General features: G+C 49.7%; 1 pseudogene; it reads left to right on the top strand.

The window, feature by feature from the left end:
- The first annotated feature begins 2,268 nt into the window (after nt 1-2,268).
- On the top strand, nt 2,269-6,938 carry LOC127917745 (xylosyl- and glucuronyltransferase LARGE1-like; annotated as a pseudogene).
- The last annotated feature ends 217 nt before the right edge of the window (nt 6,939-7,155 follow it).

Below are 7,155 nucleotides of genomic sequence, written 5' to 3' on the forward strand. Positions count from 1 at the left end.
AGAGACAGAGATGAGACTGAGATAGAGATGAGACTGGAGACAGAGATGAGACTGAGAGACAGAGAGATGAGACAGAGATGAGACTAGAGACAGAGATGAGACTGGAGACAGAGATGAGACTGGAGACAGAGATGAGACTGGAGACAGAGATGAGACTGAGACAGAGATGAGACTGAGATGAGATGAGACTGGAGACAGAGATGAGACTGGAGACAGAGATGAGACTGAGATAGAGATGAGACTGGAGACATGAGATGAGACGAGATGAGACTGGAGACAGAGATGAGACTGAGACAGTGAGACAGATGAGATGAGACAGAGATGACTGAGACAGAGATGAGATTGAGACTGGAGACAGAGATGAGACTGGAGACAGAGTGAGACTGAGACAGAGATGAGACTGGAGACAGAGATGAGACTGGAGACAGAGATGAGACTGAGATGAGACTGAGACAGAGATGAGACTGGAGACAGAGATGAGACTGAGACAGAGATGAGACTGGAGACAGAGATGAGACTGAGACAGATGAGACAGAGATGAGACTGGAGACAGAGATGAGACTGGAGACAGAGATGAGACTGGAGATAGAGATGAGACTGGAGACAGAGATGAGACTGGAGACAGAGATGAGACTGGAGACAGAGATGAGACTGGAGACAGAGATGAGACTGGAGACAGAGATGAGACTGGAGACAGATATGAGACTGGAGACAGAGATGAGACTGAGATCAGATGTGGTCCTTCTGTAGCCTCGTTGGTAGAGCATGCAGCTTGATATCGCCAGGAGTGCTGTACAGAAATCCCAGACCTAACCATACCCCGAAACATGCAAACAATGCAGGTGTAAAGTCGCGGTGGCTAGGAAAGCTCCGCTAGAATGGCCATATATCTAGGAAGACACTAGATGAGGAACCGGCAGACATGGGGTGGCCAGTCCTCTACTGGAGACAGGATGAGATGATGACAGAGATGATGACTGAGATGTTCAGATAAGAGACTGGGAGCACAGATGAGATGAGGTATCTGAGACAGATATGTAGAGACTGGAGACAGAGATGAGACCAGGACAGGTCTGAACTTATCTGTTATCTACACTAAGGTCTGATTCTCTATCTGTTATCTACACTAAGGTCTGATCTGTAAGGTCTGAACACTCATCTGTTATCTACACTAAGGTCTGATCTGTATGTCTAGTCTCATTCGTTATCTACACTAATGTCTGATCTGTAATCTGAACACTATCTGTTATCTACACTAAGGTCTGATCTGTAAGGTCTAGTCTCTATATGTTATCTACACTAAGGTCTGATCTCTATCTGTTATCTACACTAAGGTCTGATCTGTAAGGTCTAGTCTCTATCTGTTATCTACACTAAGGTCTAGTCTCTATCTCATCTACACCAAGGTCTGACTTGGTCCGTTACACACTAAGGTCTGATCTGGTAAAGGGGTCAGTCTCTATCTGTTATCTACACTAAGGTCTGATCTTCTATCTCTTATCTACATCTATGGTCTGATCTGTAAGGTCTAGTCTTTATCTGTTATCTACACAAGGTCTAGTCTCTATCTGTTATCTACTAATTAAGGTCTGAGTCTCTATCTGTTATCTACACTAAGGTCTAGTCTCATCTGTTATCTACACTAAGGTCTGATCTCTCTCATCTGTTATCTACACTAAGGTCTAGTCTCTATCTGTTATCTACACTAAGGTCTGAGTCTCTATCTGTTATCTACACTAAGGTCTGATCTGTAAGGTCTAGTCTCTATATGTTATCTACATTTTCAAGGTCTAGTCTCTATATGTTATCTACACTAATGTCTAGTCTCTATCTGTTATCTACACTATGTCTGATCTGTTATTCACAAGGTCCATCTCATCTGTTATCCACACTTGTCTGATCTGTAAGGTCTGAGTTCTATCTGTTATCTAAATCCATATTCAGTCTCTATCTGTTATCTACACTAAGGTCTGATCTCTCATCTGTTATCTACACTAAGGTCTGATCTCTGTATCTGTTATCTAGAGCATGGCTGATCTGTGTAACGCATCTACAGTAAGGTCTGATCTGACCTCATACGCGTTATGCACACTAAGGTCTACTCTCTATCTGTTATCTACACTAAGGTCTAGTCTCCTATTATTATTATATTATTATCTGATCTCTATCTGTTATCTACACTAAGGTTCAGTCTCTATCTGTTATCTACACTTTGTCTGAGTCTCTATCTGTTATCTACACTAAGGTCTGATCTGTGTGTGTCTGCAGACATCTTTTTCAACGCCGTGATCAAACAGAACCCCTTCCTGGTTCACTCAGCTGCCTGTTTCTGAACGTCCAGTTGTCAGACCACACCGCTTCTGAGAAGTGCTACAAGGATGTTTCAGACCTCAAGGTGAGTTCAGCATCTCACACACACAGATGCAGCTGTTTCTATACACTTTGTCCGTTGTGTCTGAAAAGGGGTGTGTGTGTAGGTGTGTGTGGGTGTGTGTGTGTGTGTGTGTGTGTAAAGTATGTATATGCTGGTGTGTGGGTGTGTGTGGACAGCAGAGTATTGTCGGCATCATGCTCCTGCTCCTTCCAGATGCTTCTACTCTCTGATGGGCCTGTCATCTCTCTCTGTCTCTGATGGGCCTGTCATCTCTCTCTGTCTCTCTGATGGGCCCGTCATCTCTCTCTGTCTCTCTGATGGGCCTGTTATCTCTCTCTGTCTCTGATGGGCCTGTTATTCTCTCTGTCTCTCTGATGGGCCTGTTATCTCCTCTGTCTCTGATGGGCCTGTCATCTCTCTGTCTCTCTGATGGGCCTGTCATCCTCTGTTCTCTGATGGGCCTGTTATCTCTCTCTGTCTCTCTGATGGGCCATCTCTCTTTCTCTGTCTCTGATGGGCCTGTTATCTCTGTCTCTCTGATGGCCTGTTATCTCTCTCTGTCTCTGATGGGTCTGTCATCTCTGTCTGAGGCCTGTCATCTCTCTCTGTCTCTGATGGGCCTGTCATCTCTTCTGTCTCTCTGATGGGCCTGTCATCTCTCGTCTCTCTGATGGGCCTGTTATCTCTCTCTGTCTCTGATGGGCCTGTTATCTCTCTCTGTCTCTCTGATGGGGCCTGTCTAGCCTGTCATCTCTCTCTGTCTCTCTGATGGATTTCGTTATCTCTCTGTCCCCTCTGATGGGTCTGTATCTCTCTGTCTCTCTGATGGCCTGTCATCTCTCTGTGTCTCTCTGATGGCTCGCTATCTCTCTCTGTCTCTCTGATGGGCCTGTTATCTCTCTCTGTCTCTCTGATGGGCCTGTCATCTCTTCTGTCTCTCTGATGGGGCCTCTAGCCTGTCATCTCTCTCTGTCTCTGATGGGCCTGTCATTCTCTTCTGTCTCTCTGATGGGCCTGTTATCTCTCTCTGTCTCTGATGGGTCTGTCATCTCTCTCTGTCTCTCTGTCATCTCTCTCTGTCTCTCTGATGGGCCTGTCATCTCTCTCTCTGTCTCTGATGGGCCTGTTATCTCTGTCTTCTGATGGGTCTGTTATCTCTCTCTGTCTCTCTGATGGGCCTGTTGCCCTTCTCTGTCTCTCTCTCTGTCTCTGTCTCTGATGGCCTGTCATCTCTCTCTGTCTCTCTGATGGCCTGTCATCTCTCTCTGTCTCTCTGATGGGCCTGTTATCTCTGTCTCTCTGATGGCCTGTATCTCTCTCTGTCTCTCTGATGGGCCTGTTATCTCTCTCTGTCTCTCTGACTGGCCTGTCATCTCTGTCTCTCTGATGGGTCTGTCATCTCTCTCTGTCTCTCTGATGGGCCTGTTATCTCTCTTCTGTCTCTCTGACTGCCTGTCATCTCTGTCTCTCTGATGGGTCTGTCATCTCTGTCTCTCTGACTGGTCTGTCATCTCTGTCTCTCTGACTGGTCTGTCATCTCTCTCTGTTCTGATGGGCCTGTCATCTCTCTCTCTGTCTCTCTGATGGGCCTGTTTATTCTCTCTCTGTCTCTCTGATGGGTCTGCCATCTCTCTGTCTCTCTGTCTGGCCTGTCATCTCTGTCTGGTCTGTCATCTCTGTCTCTGATGGGTCTGTCATCTCTCTCTGTCTCTCTGTCTGGTCTGTCATCTTCTGTCTCTCTGACTGGCCTGTCATCTCGACTGGCCTGTCATCTCTCTCTGTCTCTCTGACTGGTCTGTCATCTCTGTCTCTCTGACTGGTCTGTCATCTCTGTCTCTTGATGGCCTGTTATCTCTCTGGCTGTCATCTCTGTTCTCTGGTCTGTCATCTGTCTCTCTGTCTGGTCTGTCATTCCTGTCTCTCTGTCTGGTCTGTCATCTCTCTGTCATCTCTGACTGGCCTGTCATCTCTGTCTCTCTGACTGGTCTGTCATCTGTCTCTCTGACTGGCCTGTCATCTCTGTCTGGGCCTGTCATCTCTGTCTCTCTGACTGTCACATTCCCTGCTCTGTCTGGTCTGTCATCTCTGTCATCCCTGACTGGTCTGTTTGGCCTCTGTCTCTCTGACTGGGCTTCCCTGTCTCTGACTGGCCTGTCATCTCTTCTGTCTCTGTCTGGTCTGTCATCTCTGTCTCTCTGTCTGGTCTGTCATCTCTGTCTCTCTGTCTGGCCTGTCATCTCTCTCTGTCTCTCTGACTGGCCTGTCATCTGTCTTCTGTCTGTCTGTCATCTCTGACTGGCCTGTCATCTCTGTCTCTCTGACTGGTCTGTCATCTCTGTCTCTCTGACTGGCCTGTCATCTCTGTCTCTCTGACTGGCCTGTCATCTCTGTCTCTCTGACTGGTCTGTCATCTCTGTCTCTCTGTCTGGTCTGTCATCTCTGTCTCTCTGACTGGTCTGTCATCTCTGTCTCTGACTGGCCTGTCATCTCTGTCTGACTGGCCTGTCATCTCTGTCTCTCTGACTGGTCTGTCATCTCTGTCTCTCTGACTGGTCTGTCATCTCTGTCTCTCTGACTGGCCTGTCATCTCTGTCTCTGACTGGTCTGTCATCTCTGTTCCTCTGTCTGGTCTGTTTCTGTCTCTCTGTCTGGTCTGTCATCTTCTCTGTCTTCTGACTGGCCTGTCATCTCTGTCTCTCTGACTGGTCTGTCATCTCTGTCTCTCTGTCTGGTCTGTCATGTCTCTCTGTCTCCCTCCTTCTCTCCTCAGTGATCCATTGGAACTTGTTGTGACTTGCCAGCTTTTCAGGAACCTCAATCTAACCATCGCACTCTATGCCTCTCTTTTCTTCTCTCTTCCTTCCTTTCCTTCCTCTTTCCCTTCCTTTCTTCCTTTTTCCCTTCCCTTCCTTCTTTCTCCTTCTTCCTCCTTCTTCCTCTTCCTCCTTCTTTCTCCTCTCTTCCTTTCTCCTCTTCTCCTCCCTTCTCCTCTCTTCCTTCCTCTCTTCTCCTTCCCTTCTCCCCTCTTCCTTCCCTCCCTCTTTCCCTCCTCCCTCCCCTCCCTTTCTCCCTCTCCCCTCCCTCTCTCTCCCCTCCTCCTCCTCCTCTCCCTCTCTTCTCCTCCTCCCTCCCTTCCTCTCTCTCCCTCCCTCCCTCCCTCCCCCTCTCCCCCTCCTCTCCCTCCTCTCTCTCTCTTCCTCCCTCCCCTCCTCTCCCCCTCCCTCCCTCCGCTCTCTCCCTCTTCCTCCCGCTCCTCTCCTCTTCCTCTCTCCTCTCTCTCCCTCTCCTCCCTCTCTCTCTCCCCCCTCCCTTCCTCCCTCTCTCCTCCTCCCTCCCTCCCTCTCTTCCCTCCCTCCCTCTCTTTCTTCTCTCCTCTCTCTTCCTCCCTCCCTCTTCCTTCCCTCCTCTCTCCCCTTCCTCCCTCCTCTCTCCCCCTGCCTCCCCTACAGGTCATCCATTGGAACTCTCCTAAGAAGCTGAGAGTGAAGAACAAGCATGTAGAATTCTTCAGGAACCTGTACCTCACCTTCCTGGAGGTACGACGGAAACCTCCTGAGACGAGAACTCTTCGGCTGCCCCTAGCGAGACAGACCACAACAGCGAAAACGTATGTGGACCTATACTGATCTAGAGTCAGTTTAAATACAGCCCTGAGAAGACGGAAGGATTGAGATATGGTATTAAGTATGAGAAGACAGATGTGGTATTAACTATGAGAAGACAGAAGGATCAGATATGGTATTAACTATGAGAAGACAGAAGGATCAGATGTGGTATTAACTATGAGAAGACAGATGTGGTATTAACTATGAGAAGACAGATGTGGTATTAACTATGAGAAGACAGAAGGATCAGATGTGGTATTAACTATGAGAAGACAGATCAGATGTGGTATTAACTACTATGGTATTAACCCCCCCTCCCCTCCTCTCCTCTCTTCTCCCTCTCCTCCCCTCCTCTCCCCTCCCCTCCTCTCCTCCCCTCCCCCTCCCCTCCCCTCCTCTCCTCTCCCCTCCCTCCCCTCCTCTCCCCTCCCCTCCCCTCCCCTCCTCCTCTCCTCTCTCCTCCCCCTCCCCTCTCTCCTCCCCCCTCCCGTCCCCTCCTCTCCTCCCCTCCTCCCCCTCTCCCCTCCTCTCCCCTCCTCTCCCTCCCCTCCTCCCCCTCTCCCCTCCTCTCCCCTCCTCCCCCTCCCTCTCCTCCCCCTCCCCTCCCCTCCTCCCCTCCCCTCCTCCCCTCCTCCCCTCTCCTCCCCTCTCCCCTCCTCTCCATCCTCTCCTCCCCTCTCCTCTCTCCCCTCCCCTCCTCTCCCCTCCCCCTCCCCTCTCCTCCCCTCCCCTCCTCTCTCCTCCCCTCTCCTCCCCTCCCTCCCCTCCTCTCCTCTCTTCTCCGTCTCCAGCTCCAGAAGACTCTGTCAGAGCTGGATGAAGATGATCTGTGTTATGAGTTCCGCCGGGAGCGTTTCACGGTCCACAGGACCCACCTCTATTTCCTTCACTACGAATACGAACCCAGCACGGACCACACAGACGTTACACTGGTGGCACAGCTCTCTATGGACAGGTAGGAAGACAGACCTTACACATCTCTCTATGGACAGGTAGGAAGACAGACCTTACACACAGCTCTCTATGGACAGGTAGGAAGACAGACCTTACACACAGCTCTCTATGGACAGGTAGGAAGACAGACCTTACACACATCTCTCTATGGACAGGTAGGAAGACAGACCTTACACACAGCTCTCTATGGACAGGTAGGAAGACAGACCTTACACACAGCTC

This window comes from Oncorhynchus keta, unplaced genomic scaffold (genome assembly GCF_023373465.1).
Source record: "Oncorhynchus keta strain PuntledgeMale-10-30-2019 unplaced genomic scaffold, Oket_V2 Un_contig_1195_pilon_pilon, whole genome shotgun sequence".
Taxonomy (NCBI): Eukaryota; Metazoa; Chordata; class Actinopteri; order Salmoniformes; family Salmonidae; genus Oncorhynchus; species Oncorhynchus keta.